At 43.9% G+C, this 19,616-nt stretch overlaps 1 protein-coding gene across 13 annotated transcripts in view; it reads right to left on the reverse strand.

Annotated features, from left to right (window-relative positions):
- Mub (poly(rC)-binding protein mub) overlaps positions 1 to 19,616 on the reverse strand; it is a 231,255-nt gene that overhangs the window by 56,646 nt on the left and 154,993 nt on the right. Inside the window, exon 1 of one of the 13 annotated variants that reach the window (XM_076821233.1) lies at positions 7,765 to 7,970. The exons of 11 other annotated variants lie outside the window; for them this stretch is intronic. The gene's annotated coding sequence lies outside the window, so the exon portion shown is untranslated. Of the gene's footprint in view, positions 1 to 7,383; positions 7,658 to 7,764; positions 7,971 to 19,616 lie in introns of those variants that run through there. One more of the 13 variants, XM_076821234.1, reaches the window with a different exon arrangement.

Genomic DNA, 19,616 nt, shown 5'->3' on the forward strand with positions numbered 1-19,616 from the left:
AAAGACAACCTTCTTCTTCTTATGCTCAAAGTGGTATCCCCCTCAAACACATTAGAGCCTATTCCATGGCAAGGCGAAAGGGGTAACGATTTTCTGTTCGAGAACCGAGCATGGGGCGTAGAATACTGTTCCTTCATACGACAGCCGCGTGGATTCTATTCTCGTCGCAATCAGGACACGCGGATCGGGAAACAGAACCACGAGCGCAACTGCTACAATAACTGCAACGCGCAGCGTCACTGCCGTCAGCATGATGCGCAAGGCTTCCAGGAATCGTGTGAATCGCGCCCAACCGGGCTATACCCCGCACGATCCATAGCCAACGGTGCGCCGCCAAGGCTGTATTTCTGTTTTCCGCGCGGTTATAAGAAAAATTCCGTTCCGGATCGACGGTGTTTTGAACGCCTGCGTGTATAACGTAGGCACTTCTCTGCCCTTTGTCGTTACTAACGAACCGCTTCCTCATTACGGGCACGTGTATAGAGAAGCCACTTAAATATAACTTTCTATCACAAAGAAAAACCACGAGGGAATTGAACGACGCGACGCGAGGATGGAAAAATCAGTTCCGTCAACGCGAACCTTTCATATGGAAGTATTGCAATATACTTTAAACGGTGCTGCTGTGCAGTTGCACTGCATTACGGTGTATCAGTTTCAGATCACGCGATATTTTATGGCTCTAAATAAACTTTAATAAGGAAAAACTGTTCGATCATTCAGCACGGGATAGACGAAAAATAGAATGAGGTAACGATACACATATGTCTGCTTTCTTCAATGCAACGCTGCACCAGAAAAGTGCAATTGCACTTTCCTCTAATTAACGCTATACCTACATTTTCTTTTCTACGCAAACTGATTCTTTGGAATATCCTGGCGGTACAGGTATTTTTAATAAGGTAAAGAAAAGATATTAAAAATAGGTACTTCAGAATACAATTCTAACTTAATAATATTTACAAGAAAAGAAAAATAAAGAAATACAAAATCGTCACCCCAAAGAACACTTCGCGACCCACCGGTTGGGAATCACTGTAATTATTAGGGTGAGGTATACCTTGGAAAAATGATTTCTCTGTGAAACGTATGAAATTTTGCAATCAAGTCTTTCTTATTAAAGATACTCAAACTTTCCACTGCCAAGTGATGATCGCACCGATTATACTCGAAAGACAAATGGCGAGGAATGTGTAGAGTAGTAAAATACTGTGCATGTAGATTCTAACGTGTAAAAGGGTGTTCGACGAATGATTACCCATCATCGAGTTAGGATGTTACGAGGGTCGCGCGCCAATGTCCCTGCGACGAAACGCGCAAGGGGATTCACGGTTACGAAATGGGTAGGCGTCGTAGGGAAATGAGGCGTAATGCTTCCAGCCTTATGGCTTCGCGCGTTCAGTTTTCAGGTCAGGCGATAAACACCTAAAAGTGCGGCTCGGGAACGACACGGACCGGCACCAGGAGCGCGTACGCCGTTGCTTATTTTACTTTCATGCACCGAATGCAATTATACAAATCCCGAGTTCAAGGTTCACCGTCCATTCCGTCGATGTGTATCTCGCTGCCGTTCGGTCGCTTTCGTCTGCAAGAGGACCACGGAATTTCTTTCCTCTGGAACGAAAACGGTGTCGCCTGTGTTTGAAGGACCAGACGTTTTGGCGTTCCGTTGCTTTCGTTTGCAGTGAGTCTTTCGAAACAATTTGTGTTTACTCTGGATATTGTAAGTACGGTGTTCAGTGGATCGTTTCTTGATCAGAAATGCTTCTAATGAATCGAAGAGTTCTTGTAGAAAACACTGTAAGTGCCAAAAATCAAATTCCGATAGAAATAAATATGTTTTCATTTTGGCACTTACAATAATTAGTGTTTTTATAAGAACTCTTCAATTTAACTAATTCTGTTTAGCATAAACGCTACATTTACTAATTTTGTATGCGAATTATTCAGCTTTCGAGAAGAATTTAGCCATTTTTTATTGACAAGTTGACTCAGAATTTTTTGCTAAAGCAACTGCACAACTATAACTTGTAAAAACTGATGTGAGATTAGTATAAGATAAATGTACCACTTTGCAAATGCATTTACTTGATTTATCGTTTGATGTTACCGTGTGGGTGCATCGGTACCGCATCATAATCATGTGCAGCGTGCGTCATAATTATAAAATCGAATATTTAACAGCCCTGCTACTCTCTCGGGTGTGACTACACCTTTATTCTCTTATGTATTCGTGGATAACTTGCTGAATGAAGATTTAGTATTCTCCACTGGCAATCGTATCGACTGACCAACAACTAAAACTTTTCCTAATTACATTATCCCTCCTCTGAATAAATACTGCGTTCAACCTCATCCACAAAGTTACCGGAAATATACCGTAAACTGGGGGAACATTGGCGTTTTTTTTAACAAAAAAATTACCATTTTTACATTTGCTTTAAGTATCCTATTATAACATCGCATCTTTTGCGATTGCACTATAAGTGTCAAAAAGCAGAACATATTTATCCTTTTCCTTCTTCAATACATATTCAGTAACTGCCAATGTACCCCCAGTTTACGGCACCTACCCAAAAACGTACGCAAACCCATTATCGTCTCTTCATATAACAAAACATTCCATAAAAAAATGCAATCAATAAAATGGTAAGCTATTAGGGGCGTGCGGGTATCCGAAATTACCGGAACCGATTTGCGATATGGGAGCCGATTTTCTTGCTTAAAAATTCTTACATCTGATCATACTGTAAAATTACAGCTTAAAAATTGTCTTGCAATTTTTAAGGGGGCATTGCGCCTTGTTGGGCCGAGAAATAGGTAATTCTTTGTGAATTCTTTGTACAAAAACGGCGCGACAAATTAATTTCAGGTTTGGCAGGCTGTTGTATTGTATCTTCAGCTATTGTTCTGAATTTTTGTGCGACAGTGAAAGAAAAAACATGGGAGATAAAGAGAAAGGGTTGAAAAATAATTGGCTGGTCCTGGCGTTGATGGATAGTATTATAAGGGTTATCTAAAACACAATAAGGAAAAGAGATTCTTAATATATATGAATGTGGCTATCTGTGGTAGGCTTTCGAAGAAGATGAAGCGTCCTTTTGAATCTGAAAAAGGTTTTACCCCAAAATCGAGAAAACTTCTTTTAAATAAAAAAGGAACGGTATGAGATACGGCAATAAATCTACTACCACAGATAGCCACATTCATATAGATTAAGAATCTCTTTTCCTTTTGTGTTTTCGATAACCCTTATAATACTATCCGTCAACGCCAGGACCAGCCAATTATTTTTCAACGCTTTCTCTGTATCTGCCATGTTTTTTCTTTCACTGTCACGCAAAAATTCAGAACAATAGTTCAAGATAAAATAAAACAGCCTGCCAACCCTCAAATTAATTTGTCGAACCGTTTCCGCACAAAAAATTCACAAAGAATTACCTACTTTCCGGCTCAACAAGGCGCAATCCACCCTTAAGCAAGAAAATCCGCTCCCGAATCGCAAATCTGGTCCCGTAATTTCGGGTAACCGTACACCCCTAGAAGCTAAAGACGAATAAATTCTACTTTAACAAAATATGAATTTTCCCTCTGCACCTGCAATTTCCCACCCCCATTCGATTCGCACAATCATCCAGCTCAATTTCCAACGTTGCCTACTTTTAGCGGCGAATGAAGTATCATAATTAGACAAGCGGTTTCTGCCGAACCAGCGCACGCAGATTCAAGCCAGATATACTTCATAAACGGCGCTCGCTCCATTCTCTGTGGGAAACGGAAAGGGGGTACCAGCGTTCGTCGCTACGCCCCTTTCTCGGTGCCCCCCTCGGGCCCCAATCGTAAAAGTGCGCCAGACGGGTTTTCTTGCCTCTGTCCGTTACGAACGGCGCTTTCAGCGTGCACGCTGGGTGCGCGCGACGCGGCGAGCAGCACTTTGCTACGACAAAGAGACACTGGTCGCATGTTCTGCATGCCGCATTATCAGCGCACAGAGGCGTTATCTCGGCCCGGACTTTTTCCATCGGTCCGATATATCGATCCCGGCGCGGTATCCGCATTTTTAACGGTTAGTGGATTTTACGACGATATTGCACCGAGCGTATTACGCGCTGATATTGCACCGCACGCGCTGTACGTATCTCTCTGCCTAATATTGACCCACTCCGCGCTGTTGCGCTGCAACTGTCGATTTTGTATCGCCGAATACAGAGGATACGCTTGAAAGTATTCATAGAGGGCGCGTTGTGAATAAATTAATAGAAACTGTGTGCTTCGAACAAGTAGTATGTTTCGCGTTAATATTGATCATTGAGGAGAATCCCTGTTCCGGTTCTTTGATATTTCAATTCGACTAAGTGGCAGTAATTTTTTAATTGCAGCTAATGCGGTGTGTTGCAAATGTGCAACTTTTTTTTGTTCATCTCAATGTAAGAATTTGCATAAGGATGTCAGTAACGCTTGTACGTTGGCAATAATGAGCAACGTGTGTGTTGGAATCGCATTAGTGTCCATCATTAGTGATCGTGATCGGCAATGTTAATGCACAAGCGCATTACCATAATACATTGGACGATAGAAGTCATACGCCGATCGTTATCGTCTGAAAAACGAGCTCGATAATATCTTCCATTGTGCAGAAATTGGCACGTGGTTCGCGAAGAAACATTCGGATTGACCTACTTAGTCTAAGTTCCATGAAACATGCTAGCAATCGAAAGCTCCGAAAGTAAAGCCAAAAAGATTTCCCACTAAATTTAAGACCATTGATCCCCCGACACAAACTGCCGAAACGGTATCAAAAAGCAGCGAAACAAAGTTAACTAATACACTTAATACACAAGCACTACTCTAACAAATGTTACCCTCCGCGAAAGCGACCATTTCAGGCGAGAGCTCGAGATCACGCGCCGTCTAACTCCCATTCTTCGTCCCTTTATTCGTCGTACGTACGTCGCGCGGCGCTGCTACGCGTAGGGGCGACGCTAATCGCCGCGACGCCGCGCATCGCGGAGTATCTGAATTTGAAATTGAAAAGCTCGGGTAACGCGAACGCCCTATATTTAGCCTTCCCCTGTCTTTCTAATCGCGACCACGCGCCTCTACACTGTCGACTGTGACCGTTTCGCTCCGCTGCTGCCCGCAATGCAATTGGACTGTGGAATTCAGTGCAATCTGCGTTCCGTTATACCTGCTGCGTTCCGCGTGCGCGGTACCGACGGCCGACGGGCTGCCCGGTATCGTTAAAACCGTCGTCGAACGCGCCGCGGCTCGCGAGCGGCGATCCGCGCGCGGGGCCGCTTCTCGTCCGTCATCGTAAAAGCATCGTTTCGCGAGCGTAACGAGGGTCGTTGCACCAGACGATATTGCGTAATGTTAACGGACGATCCCGTCGCCCCGACTAATTCGCGCGATCACGATCTGCCCATAATTCCCGCGGCACGGACGCGCGTGGTGGAATCGCTGCGATTTTGTTCATTCATGCCGGGCGGACGCGAAGATTGCGCGTTTCATATCGTTGGGGTTACTTTGTGGGGAGAGGTGGCTACGTTCGAATGTATAAATTGTAGCGTTTGTTACCTACTAGTTATAAAGAGTGAGTGGAGTTATAAATTATTTTCTAGTTAGGCGAAGATGGAGAGAATTATTTGGAAGGAAACGGTGCACTGTTTGAAGAGCATTGTCTTCTCACCATGTGTTTTTCGAAGCATGCACTTGTACGGAATGTAATTTATGTTTTAGCGGAGCTAGAGAGACGCGCGGATCTAAATATAATCGAAAACTGTTGGGGGGCCTTGTTAGCGCAATGTGTGCAAGTGACGGTTTCAAAATATTGGGTAATTCGAGGAATATAGTATACATGAGTAGAGACAATTAGATTAGTTAATCTACTAAAGCCAACAGATTACTAAAATAGATAAATTTGTACGCGGGTTTCCTTTGATAATAGAAAAAGGTTATTGATATTCTAAGCAGACAAAATTTGGAGTACCACTTTGTAACACGTTCGATTAAAAATATGAATTTTAAGAAGGTTTGTGTCCAAAGCAACATGCTTACAAATAATTACATTTCCGTCTAAACTGTCTAATGAAAATTGAATAATTAATAGAACGCGCTATCCTTTTGTCCCCGACTGTACGCGTTCCGTCTCCTTCACTACGCGAGTCAAGTGCCGGTTCGAAACGGCCGTAACGGTCGTCGAATGCATAACGAAAATTTTGGACAATATCGAGGATCGGAAACGAGAAAATGTCCACGTCGTCCCGTTGCCAACGTATCGCCGATTCCGCGCGAAATTTTCTCTTTCACCGACAGCTCGCTCGATCGTGCTCGCGCGCACGCCACGAGCAGAAACCGTGGTGCTCTTTATATAACACGCAAACCGGCTTTTCCATAAACGCGACCGGCCAACGGGTTCCGCGGAACGCGATAGTTATTTCGTCCTAGCCCGTAATTCGCGCACTATCGATACACAAGATAAACCGTAATCCTCCAACGGGATTACTGCGATCCCATTCTACACGATCCGTGGAAGTCGTGCGTCGTCCGTTTCGCGACATTCCGTAATCGAAAATGGAGGAATGAAACCCGGCTAATCACAGTTACCATTGGAACGCATCGAGGCGGAAACGGTATACAAATTCGCGAGGCCGAACGTTTGCGACGAGAGATACGACTAATACGAAGAGCGATGGGCACAGTGGAAACGTAACAATGCAGTCTACCTAGTGGGAGAGAGCACATTTAAAGGCGTACGTGTGGAGAAGTTGCATCCCTTTCGGGATCAAAAGCGTGGAGCGAGATGCAGCATTGTTTCGGGGGAGACGGTAGCACGCGGTCGTATATATGGCGCGCGCGTATCGAATGCGTGGAAAAAGGTACGGCAGATAGCAAAGTCGACGACCAGAAGCGGTACAGTCGCGAGAGAAAACTAATCGCGAGGCTAGAATGTCCCCCCGCGTCTCTCTGGCACACGCTCGCTCGCAACACACGCACAGGGGCATTCGTTCTCCGCGTGTGTCTCGCTCTGTATCTCTTCTTCTCTCCCTCTTTCGTTAATATCCGGAACGGTGCAGAAGGGGGACGAGGAAAGAACCGATCGTTCGATTTGCCAGCAGCGAACCAGCCACGCTTCCCTATCCTCCGCGTTGCTCGTTTAAATTACGCAGCCAACGGAATACGCTAGAATAGATACGGCCACGAGATACACGCGGCGGCGAAAACACTGCTGCCTCATTGCCACTGGTCCCCCGACGTGCGCCAGCGAACGATAAGATATTAACTAGCCGAGCAGCATTTATTACCCGCGTCCTACTGCGTACCGCACAGGTTCGCGCGCGAACAAGCGAGAAAACTCCGTCCCGGCATCGTTTGCTTACGAACCTTCGACCGACTCTTTCGACCGAATCAACGTTGACGCGGCGTCACACCACGCTGCGAATCGCCGTCTCCCTCCCGGCACCGTGGGGGCTCGCGGCTTCCTTCCCGTGCACACCTTTGCCAACGGTTTTACAGCACACGCGGAATCTATTCCGAAACGAACGGTGGGCTCGCTAATCGCCGCTGCACTTGCCGCGATCCCCAACGCGTAATACGCGGATTAATTAATGTGGAGGAGCCGTGCAGAACGGGCAATAACGCCGGCGCGGCGTGTGTGCGCTATGGTGGCGCACCGTAGTTGTTCGTCGTCGCGAGGCGTCCCGAACGGACGGGGATCGCGTTTTAATGGGGCGCGGCCGCGTATCGAGAGAATACTTTAATTACCTAAATGCACTCCTTAATCATCGGGGATAGGTCTGGCTCGCTTCATCGACGCACACTACACTCGATCCACGGAAAACGAGGGGGGAAAGGAAGAAAAACACTACACTCTACGCGACACTGGAAAACTGCACCACCTCGGCGGAACGCGAACGAGTCTACCTCGTTCTCTCTTACGTCCGGTCTCGCTCTATTCCGTCGATGAGCGGCGCTGTGCGCGCCGCTGCTGCGTGTTCGCCGCGCACCAGTGGCGCCGCCGCGCGACGTCTGGGCGTATTAAACGCAACCGCGGCGCGCCATTGGCTGACCAATAGCGTTCACGATTTACCGTTGCCCCATGGCAACGCGGGTGATTCGAACGCTGTCTCTTTCGGCGACACATGATGAATGCGAAATTAGGAGTGAATTGCGACCGTGGTATCCGTTGCCACATCACCGTATCGGATTTAATTGTAAGTAGATTCTTTTCTGGTGGAAATGAAATTGAGAATGTATTTATTTAAGTACAATTAAATGTAAAAGTTTATGTCTGAACAATATTATATTAAAATTTTAATAGTAATTGTAGTACATCTAATGTTCTTGTAAAATGAAAAGCCCAAAAGATTGTTATACTTCGCTGTGATTTGTTTTTTAGTAGTGCAATGAGTGAATTAAATATTCTAAAATACAGAATATTGAAATTATTTTTTTATAAAGCTTTATTTGGTACTTGTTTATTAAATTTCAGCCCGCGCAAATAATTTGAATGTTCTCTACTCACAGAATAAGCTTCTTCCAATATAATTTAACACTTTATCCTTCTTTCGCGATTCAAAAATTATATGCACGCGATTACTTTCCCTCTTTTACTGTTACTTTCAAAGCAAACGAAGAGTAACCGGGACCATTCATCTATTTCAAATATTATCGCTCGCGAATAAATAATTCGCAGCAGAATTGCAATTATCGCGCAATAAATCAGCAACGCTGACTATAAACGACCCCGATAACAATGCGAATGATTAAATTATTAGCCAACGTTTACCATATACCTTTACATTTAATATAAACAGAATTACCTGCAGTTTAGCGCGATATCAAGCGTACAAATAAACTTTCGAGCTTGCAAATTCCCAGAACAGAAGCGCCGGTATTTGCGTGGCATTGTCAACAGCATCGAAACGATATTAAAATCGCACCTCTGTAGCGTTAATTTCGCCGACTAATTCGAAATTCGACTGCGCCCGCGACTGTCCCGCGCCGAAAATCAACGTCTCCGTTAATCGCCGATGAATGGCCGTAATGATCACTGTAAATCGCATCTACAGCAAATTGCTGCACCATCGGTTGCCCGGATTAAACCGTTTCGCCGAATTATGAGGCGTCGCTAATCATTCCGCGGCATATTGGCGGCTGATTCCCCGATGGAAACACATCGGGCCGCGTTTCTCAAATCGTTTTACTCGCACAACTTTTCTCCGTCGATCGAAGGACAGTCGGTTGAAACGAGCCGCGGCAGCCGGCGCAAAAGTGAACGTTGTCGAATCAAACTTGATAATGAAAGGTGGCACGCGCGAAGGAGCGCGATCGCTCGCAAGACGAACTACTAATAAATAATCGTTTCGATGCACCGAATTCAATTTCAGAGTTCATTGCATTTGTTTTTGGGGAGGAAGAAGTAGGTAGATGCTAAAAAAAATATCGAAGATCCAAAGTTGAGAAGATCAAAGAGAGTTACATCAAAATTTACGAGTTTGGAAGAAGAGCCGCAGTGGCGATCAAAAATGCAGTGGCGCACTCAGGATTTAATCTTGAGGGGAGCCTAGCTGAGCGGATAAAAATATTTTTAATTCAAATTCAATAAAATTCTTTAGGTCACTATACAAATTTGTTTAAAGCATAAAATACAGTTTTCTTTTCCTTTTGCAAAGCCCCTCCTTTAGGGGTGCTAGAGTCCCTTGGCCCCTTCTGGGTGCCATTGGCAGAATGAATACTAATTCAAAAATATAAGTGTCCTAGCTGATGTTGAAGGTGATACTCGTTCAAGAATGGATGCGTTCCAAACAGTGGCGCATCCAGAGGGGCTCCAAGAGGCCCTAGCACCCCCCAAAGGAGGAGCTTTGTAAAAAGAAGCGACAACTGGATTCTGTTCTTTAAATAAATTTTTACAATCACCTAACGAATTTCATTGAATTTACATTAAAAATATTTCTATCCCTTCAACTCGGCTCCCCAAAAATTAAATCCTGAGAATCCTGGAGTGGTTCCAAATACTGTAAGCATGGGCACTCGATTCGAAATTGCATTGGCATTTGACTCTTTCCTCGCCTATATTTCTGCTCACCATTATAATTCCCTTCCGCCTAATATTCGAGGGCTAAATTCGTTCTCCTAAGTCACCTCTATATTCTCTCTTTTCCTTGTCTCGCCCCTGTCTGTCCATCTACGTTTATGCTTTTCTACCTTGATGCGTCATAATAATTTGTTCTCTTAATTTTTCTGTCGTTTCTTTACTTTCCTAGTTTTAGTTTTAGTTATTTAGTTACGGTTAGGCCTCTAACAGTATTGTACTGCAGCCTCGCCTGTTACCTCGCTATTCTTTATACATTACTGTTCTTCATACTTGTTTCCAAGTAATAAAGACGAATAATAACAATAATAATTATCCCATGAAAACTTAGAAATCTGCGTGCTCTGGAATGGAACCTGCCGATTCTATTTTATATGTTACTCTGGAAGACTGTAGGTACCTACTATTATCTCTACGAACCTATTGCTGCGATGCACCGCTAGAACGGGGATGCCCAAAGCTCGCGTCAGCAATTTTTTCCCTCCCGCCGGTTGCACAATATATTTCGGCGGTTCTTTCGCGGGTTTGGCACAGAGTGACATACATCCCTCGTGGAGCTGTTACACGGGCCATAATTCCAAGCGTATCGCGCAGCTGTTCGCGGGGACAGCGCGCGCATAAACAGAGGCTGTTTTGAAGCGGGGGCGCAGAAAACGCGTGTAGTAAATGCACGATTAATTAAACGTTGCTCCCCCCCCCCCCCACGCGTCCGGGGCCACCATTTTGTTCATTACCCCCGGAGATGTTGTTTATAGAGCATCCTTAAATGTAGCCAGGACTTCCCTTACGCCGTGCTCCCTGGAAAGGCCATTATGACGACAATGGCTTGCCATGGGTAATAGCGCGACCAGGAATTTAATTATCATTTTAGGCGGTGCGGAAAGCAATTATCGGAAATTCAGTTTGCAATGGCCAATGGAACCTCGGGGTCTAGACTAACAGCAACCACGCTACTACTTCTCTACACCAGCGAAAGAGCGAGCTCATTATGGACTACATAGTTCCTTTGGCGAGTACAACACGTTTGGAACCTGCTGGCCTGCGTGTTTAACCCTTTGCCACCGAAATTCTTTTGGCTACCTATTCTGCGATAACAGGGCCCTTTTGGAGGGCACGCGAAGGTATTATTAAACGAGCATTGGTGGGGAAGTAGTAGGTTGATGCTGTGTTAAGAACTTTCATGTACCCGGCAAATGAGAATTGCTTTGCTTGGTTGTGCAAGAAAAGGAGTTCGTTTGAAATCGATAATAAGTGGATTCTGAGAACTCGATGTCAATCTGGCGTCTCATGGAAAAATACTTCGCTATGATTTATATAAATAAAAGTAGAATGAACCTCTGTAATTGGCTATAAAAGGATACAAGCTACGAGTGGCGATTCGCTAACACTTCATTGACGTTTCTAGATGAGGAAATACGTCAAACGAGGATGTGGCAATTATATATTGTTTCCTAGAAAATAATCGCAGGAGACAATACTGAAGAGCTGTAGAATTATTAGGAATATCCAAGTGGTGGACGAGAATTTAACCCTTGTACGGAAATTGAGCCATTTTTACACAAAATCGAGTCAGAAATCCGCGTTATTCTTTTACTAATTGTATTTTGGGGAATACTGAAATTCGAAAATCGGTTTATTCAGAAGTCGATTTTTGTATAACCGCTAGAAAGAAACAAAGGAACACGCACCAATCTGAAAGTTCGGTGGTGAAGCCGGCGCTTCGCGTTTGTTCGTGCCGCACTCTGGGAAATTGCCGACAGTTGTATCGTTTCAAATAACACATCGTTGGAATCGAAGCAGCGGGACGCGGAACGTGGCGATCGCAATACGGTGGATCGAGGAAAGGTATAATATTTTCTTGAGTGGTTAGAACCCGGGATATCTGTGCACTCGGGGCCGCGACACAATTCTCAAGACGCTCTCCATCGCGCGCCATCGGGAATACATCTCGAATATCGTTTCTCACATACGTTTTTCAATGGGGTTCGGGGATGTGGGATATTAAGAATTTCCCTTCGATCGACATCTATTGCGTCTCGAGAATGGAATTTCGTGGAGATTCGTGTGACCAGAATTAGGAAACATCGCTTGGGCAATCACCGGTCTTTCTAACTTTCCAATTTTTGTCTATCCACGTGCTTCTCAGTTTTGGAGTGGCTTCAATTGCGAAACGTTGGGGACACTTTTCGCGAATCAGTTCCGCGTGTGTTTGCATAATACTGTTGTCTGGTTGATCGTTAGAAAGTTGGGAATTACTATTTAAATGTAGGGAAAGATTGAAAGGCAAAGTGTTTGCAAATTCAAACTTGTGAGTACAGAAATTTGATTTCGAAAGTAAAAAGGATGAAGTATATATGATTCATTAATTCGCAGGCCGATCTAGCTCCTCCGCCGCCCTTATATTTAATTATAAATAATTATTTTAAAATATAATTTTCGAGAGTGACTGAACTTATTCTGTAGATAGGTATTTGTTGAATGACGAAAGCCTTTTGTTTTATAAACAATTTAATATTCATAAATTCCCAATTAACCAATTTTGCCGCACTCAAATTTGCCGTTCTGGCCAGCTGCAGTTGGATTAATTTATTCGTGTAATTATGCATATATTAGTAAGAATATTTAACTGAGAGGACAAACGAAATTTTGTTAACGTGATATTTGGGGTTTGCCATTCAAAGCTTTCGGGAATTCAGCGTTTGAAATGATGTCTAGTTTCCGCAAATCCATTTTAAACCCCAGGTAACACCGACCACATAGTGAAATGTTGAAAGAATGCTAATCCGCGGGTTTAAACTCGATGCAAGGCTCGCCAGCTGGCTGCAAAGTCATTGTCTACTATTTCATCCCCTTCGTTTCTCCCTCAAAACCCAAATTAAATGGACAAAATACTGGCAAACTCTGTGCACGCCAGTGAAATACTGTTATCACACTATCACAATAATTACACAATCCGATTACTCTCAATACCACCTTCATATTTCCGAAAACCTCTATTCCAAATTTCTACCACGCACATAACTCTTCAGAACTCACCTACTCCAATCCTCACGATTCCCATACGTTTTATTTTATTCCCAAATTCAAATTAGGTACTCCAACGTTAAAAAAAAAAAATAGAACACGATCATAAAAATGTTTATACACTCATATTCACCCCCGCAAACAGAGAAGGAAGCAATGCGGCAAGACGAGCGGAGAAGTAGCGTAAGAGAATGAAGTTCTTCGAATTACATATTTCGCCCCATAACGTAAATGAGATTTCCCAGTTTCAATCTTCCCGAAAGAACCCTTTCGAATCGGATTGAACTTCCATTCAATTTCGAGCAAGATCGCAACTGTTCCCCCCCTCCCCCTTTACCGTAGACGTTTAATTGGATTTTAAGCCACCGGCGTTATACAGATTACCGCGATGTAATGTCGGCTAGCTGCGGGAAACAAATAATGCGGCTGGTTGGGAGCGAAGGAAAGCTACGCGCGAGCATCGAGCCGCGTCGGCCGGTTTTTATCGTACAAGCGGCGTTACCCCGGGCGGGAAAAGGGGCTGCAAGGGAAAAATGCAATTCCTCTTCATACCTATCAGTGTCTCGTTATATCCGTTTCAGGTAGATACGACAGATGCAGCCGAGAATCGACGCGCTTTATTGCCCCTCCTCGATTCTACGCGCCGAGTAGCGATTTCTCCATTTTCACGCTCGCGGAAGCTGCGAGTATTAAGCGTGAATTGAACACGCCATTCCGGACGGTGGCATCGATGGCTGGGAGACTGAAAGAAACCGGCAGCTTCGATCGTGCGCTAGATTGCATCGAGCGATGAACTGGATGTTTATAGTCGCAGTTATGGTATGTATAAATAATTTTGGATCAACAGAGATTGAATGGTGTGTAGAAAACGTGTGCTACATGGGAATGATTGCAGGAAGATTTAGAACCGATGGCGCGGAACTGTGTACAAATAGCGTTAGCGTGTATTAGCGCTGGGACGAACTGAGACAGCAACGCGATAATACAACTCTCGTGTTTATTTATTTTTTAATATGTGCGCTCTTTTTAGAAGCTTTTGTGATGCAGCAAGGAAGAAGTGGCGAGTTTTAGAGTTCTCTATATTTCTTAATGATTTTTGTATAATTACACTTGTTAAGAAATAGATGTACTCTGAAAGGTTTTCGAAGAATTATCTTAGTCGCCATTAACCCTCAGTTGTCACAGCTGTTTTTTCGAAGGCAGGTGTCGTATTGGTTCGATTCGACCCAAGCTAATTTTCAATCAGCTGCTGTTTGAAAAGTATCTGTTAAATTAAGTGGCAAATATTCTGAGATAAAGTTTGAACATTGTGGAATGCATGCTCATCGTTGGTAATTAACGTTTACAGAAGTAGAGGAAGTGCAGCATATTTGTATGTAATAAACTACTAACGGTATATAATTTGTAACACCGTAGACGATAGGGGCTAATGAACTGTTAACGAGTAACATTTCTGGATGAGCCTCCATTTTGACATTTTCGACGTAATCTGCAGAGTAAAAAAACGTCAATCTGCAAAACTATTTGAGCAAGTATTCAATTCCTTCCATGGCTCCGTGTCGGTTTTGCGATAATTTCGAGAATACAGAGTGTGATAACCGAGGGTTAAGTATTCAAGTTGTAATATTCTGAGAAAGGTAAGGGTTGTAAAGTTAATACAGCAGTAAAGGAAAGTTGAATAAGATTCAGAGCCATTTTCCGTGACAACAATGCGGATAATACTTTATGGCAGGGATTATAACCGTAACCCAAGGTAGATTCGGTTCTTAATGATGTGTAATAACCCAAATAATCAGGTTACCCTTACACGATGACAGGTCGTAACGTCGCAACCCGGTTAACCAGTTTCTAGAGTGGGTTACAGCGTTGCATTAGCTTTAAATTCTGAAATACAGCACGTGTAAGCACGTGCATGTAAAATAGCGCTTGCATGTGCACGCACGTTAGACTTTACATGCAACATTCACACGTTAATTGCACGTTCTATCAATCAAAACCAGTTCTGAACAGATTAGCCTGCTCTGTAAACTATTTGGAAATGTCAGCTAGTGGTTGGTACGGGTTATATTAACCCCACATCGATAATCTGTCCTTTAATTTAGACCACGCAACGTTTGCAACCCCTGCTCTATGATTTTTGTAAAATTACACGCGATACGTGAGTCCTTAACCCGGGAACCAGCAACTCGGGACTTAAGAAGGACCAAAATGTCGTAAAATACACATTCTTTGATTTTAGAAGAGCCATAGCGTCGACTAGCATGCGATACGCCAAAGCCATTGTGTATTCGAATCTTAAATTCGAATTCTCTGGTATTTGAATATTAAATTCGAATTCTCTGGTATTCGAATATTAAATTAAAATTCTCTGGTATTCGAATATTTGAATCTCAAATTCGAATTCTCTGGTATTCGAATATTTGAATCTCAAATTCGAATTCTCTGGTATTCGAATATTTGAATCTCAAATTCGAATTCTCTTGTATTCAAATCTCAAATTCGAATTCTCTTGTATTCGAATCTTAAATTCGAATTCTCTTGTATTCGAATCTTAAATTCGAATTCTCTTGTATTCGAATCTTAAATTCGAATTCTCTGGTATTCGAATATTAAATTCGAATTCTCTGGTATTCGAATTATTCGTTACAGCCATAATTTAGATACCCATAGAGCCATAATCTAGCTCGCAAGCCACATGCTGCCTACCACTGCCCTAACCCTATCAGCAAACGTGTTAAACAAAAATCTTTCCTCCTGAATCCGTCTCCACAACACAATCACCCCATTCGACCAGTCCCCTCGGATCCCCCGAAATCATGCTTGACCGCGAGAGACGAACCCACCCCCAGGTGAACGGTCGAGGAAGCCAGAAATGGTAGCTAGCTCGACCACGACCACCTTCATCTCGCCACCTCCATTTCCTCTGGTTTGCACGCAGACGTCTCCCGTTCGCCGACACGGGATTCGAGCTGCGCAAACAAACGCCTCGGTACGCACCGCTCGCGAGCGGCGACCCTTCACCGGTACAGCTGCAGCCCTCGTGGCAGCGGGGGCGGCTCTCAACCGAGAAATCCGCTGGAGGACGCTAAGGTTGACGGAAATGAGACGGTGTCTGCGGGCGTGACGAGCGCGACAAGACTTTCGAGGCGGCGTGGTTCCTCCATATGCCGGTGGAAAAATCGCACGGCGCGAAACGAGGGTGTGGGCGGTGGGATGATATTGGGGTAAGTCGTACGGTTATTGGAGCTCCGCGCCCCGGTTATTGGAACGACTCTTCTCCAGGTCCGGGGCGCGTGAATGACGCCCGTGTCTGGCGAACGAGTGGCCCTTTCTCGCCGCTGGAGAACAGCCACGGGATATTGAGCTGGAAAATTTTCTACGATTCAGGCAGCCCCGGCTTAACGAGGTGACGCGGAATTACCGACGGCCATTCGTCTGTGTTAGGCTTTTGTGCGCGGCTGTGCAGGCGGCTGGCAAGTGGCGGTAAATAGAAGGTAAATGGGAGTCTGCGTCTGCTGTTTTCGCGAGACTGCTTGGGAATCGAGGGATAGTGTTTATACAGCCACCAGGGGGGTGGTTGAAGCAAGGTTTAGAGATATTTTTTTATGAATATGCGTGTGTAGTTTGTCGTGTATGGTATCGCTTATTCATTTTGGGGGAGTCTGTTGATTTTATGTGAGATGGACAGATTCTTGTTAAATAGTTCGCTCTTTGTTTCGAGCGCTAGTGTGTGCGATGGTAACATAAGCATCGACCATTCTGCTCCTCACTGTATTTTACTTACAATTAGTAATACCGAAAAAAGGGAAAACTCGTGGTGCCACAGGCAATCTAATTCTGGACTTTTCGACGTCCATTAAATTGTTAATAGAAATTGAGCATCTAATTTCACTAAATAATTCTCACCTTCCGAAACTGCAGAATCTCCCAAAGCAACGCTGCAGTTATTACACAAAGTACATAAGTAAAGCGATGCCCCACATTCCAGCGAAATGGCCCACTAAGGTGCGACGACCTGAGCAAACATTTTCGCGCCCCCGAATCCTTGCCGCCACTCTTCGAGCATCAGCTCCTCGTTCATTTACTGGAAACGGCGTTTCAAAGGGGCCCCCACGGTAAAAACGATGGTCACTGTTTTGTTTCAATTCGCTTGACTAATTGCGAACGTTTCAGTATCAGTAGGACGAGCACAGAGGGAGCGGAATATAGGAAAGCCTCCAGTCGCTCGGGGCGAGCAAACTCTTTCATCTAGGAGGCATTGTTCTCTGGCTCTTCTTCGCCTGCCTCTTTCTTCTCTCCTCCCTCCCAACCATCTATACTTCATAGCCTTCCAGCTTTCTTCCGCGGCAGCTCCATCCAGCTCTAAGGTTTCCCTGGGCTCGGTTAGCCCGGTACCTTGACCGGGAAGCGTGTAGTCACTTGTTTAATCAGGCCTCGTTAGGAATAACCTAGGGCAACGTCACCTCGCCTCGTCCCTCGCAGCAGATGCTCCTAATGAAATTCTAACGAGTCCGGATATTCGTTAAGTGGATTATAATTTCCACGTTGTTCGGGGTGAGCGGTAAACGTGTATCACGGCGAACGAACGGGCTGGTTAAATCGCATCGACAGCCGATAATGCGTCGATGATCGTCAATGTATACAGGCGTGCATGTGTAGAAGCTGCTGCTCCTAAGTATTCAACCCACCCACGCGTTCGCCGTGGTCCCAGAAGCGCGACGAGTTTCTCGAAAACGTCCTTCTGCATTACAGGAAACTGAGAAACTTGTAAACCGTTTAGAATGAAACGATTAGTGGAGACCGGGGCAAGCTCATACGTTTTTCACTTTTCAATTTCTGCCATTTTTATTAGAATTAATTACTTAATACCAAATATGCTAGAATACACTTTGCTCCTTTCTCTTCAATGTATTGTCAATGAAAATTCGAGAAAATACATAGAAAGTAAATAAAAAAATGTTATTTGGATGCAAGCAAAGTGCATCGATTTGCCTCGGTCTCCTTTAATATATAATTGTTAATTTAGAACCATCACTAGTGGTATCATTAAATAGTTTTTTCTAGATATTAGGTACTAACTCTAGCTTCAGATACGAGGAGTATTCCAGTACTATTTCAAGCATTCTCAAGGATCCCAGAATGAATTAGAATCTTAAATTAATTTCGGAAGAATCATGCGTTTCTGCTGTCACCCTAAATTGGGGATGGAATAAAGAAGCTGGTCGTGGAAGGTTGCGGTTAAGTTAAACGAGCGCTTCTTTTCGAGCCCTTAACAACTTTTGCATGTAAATGGCAGGCTGCTGGGAGCGTTCCTTTGGAAAATCAGCGAACCAGAGCGGCGAGAAGGAAAACAACAATTTTGCATTTGTCTAAGTCCCGCCCTCCCAGCGTCTGTTTCATTAATGGAAGCTGTTTCTACCGCGCAAAGGTTTCCATTAACCCTGTTGAAACGTTGACGGGCTCGGAATTTTGGTGGTGCATTCTGTATTCCGGTTGCCGGGTCCTCCTGGGTCGGCCACCGACCTATAAATCACACAATTCTCATCCACCATTATGGCTAATCTCCGCGCACACGCTGTCTCCCCGTGTCTGACTTTGGATTTCCATTCCACGTCCGACGTTTCATCCACTCCATCTCCCGATGATTTTCGAATCAACGTCAAACAGAGATTTACGAGGACACCGTCTCAACCGTGGGGAATGCACTATTGAACGTTTGAGACTGTAAACGCTATCAATTTCAGGCTATTCCACTCTATTGTCCTCGATCGCTCGAAATTGAAACGGTACGTATGATAGGAAGCGTGCTTCGAATATAAAGCAAGGAAATGCGGACGCCTTTAACTTTCATTGAATTTTGTTTGCAAAACCCGTCTCTATGACACGACGGGAGATTTTTATGATTGCTCCTTTCCTTATATTTCTTCTCCAAGGAAACAGGTTAATTTTCTAAATTGTTTATCAGAGGCTCGCCATGTTGTTATTTTTCGAAATTTTCAAACTTCAACCCGTCGCTCCGTAGCCATCCGGAAATAGTTCCTAAAACTTTTTAGTATCTTGATTTTAGAAGAACCGTTTCGTTGGAGAACTGTAACCAAGTCACTGGTCCTGTACAGTTTATAGATCTGCTTTAAATAAACTTCAAAAATATATTCGTATACCTTAAAGATCCAACAAAAAGTCTTTAAAGTTTCAAAAAGATTCATTAAGTAGTTTACTTGTAATAAATTCCCAAAGATACTTTACTGCCCTCCTTAATTAAAATGACCTATCTAGCATTTCGAAGAAACATCCAAAAAACTGAAGTTTTGTAATTTTTTTCGTGCCGTCCTTGTAAAACAATAAATAAATTAGACTGTTCCTAGATCTCTGCGAAGCACACAGCGTTTTATAACTTCACTTAAAAGGTCAAAGACGTGTAGAACTTTAAATATTTCAAAATTTCTTGACAAATGGAAAAATGCTTAGTTAAGACATTTTAAATAAGGATAGCAGTTTA

This window comes from Andrena cerasifolii, chromosome 10, assembly GCF_050908995.1.
Source record: "Andrena cerasifolii isolate SP2316 chromosome 10, iyAndCera1_principal, whole genome shotgun sequence".
NCBI lineage: Eukaryota > Metazoa > Arthropoda > Insecta > Hymenoptera > Andrenidae > Andrena > Andrena cerasifolii.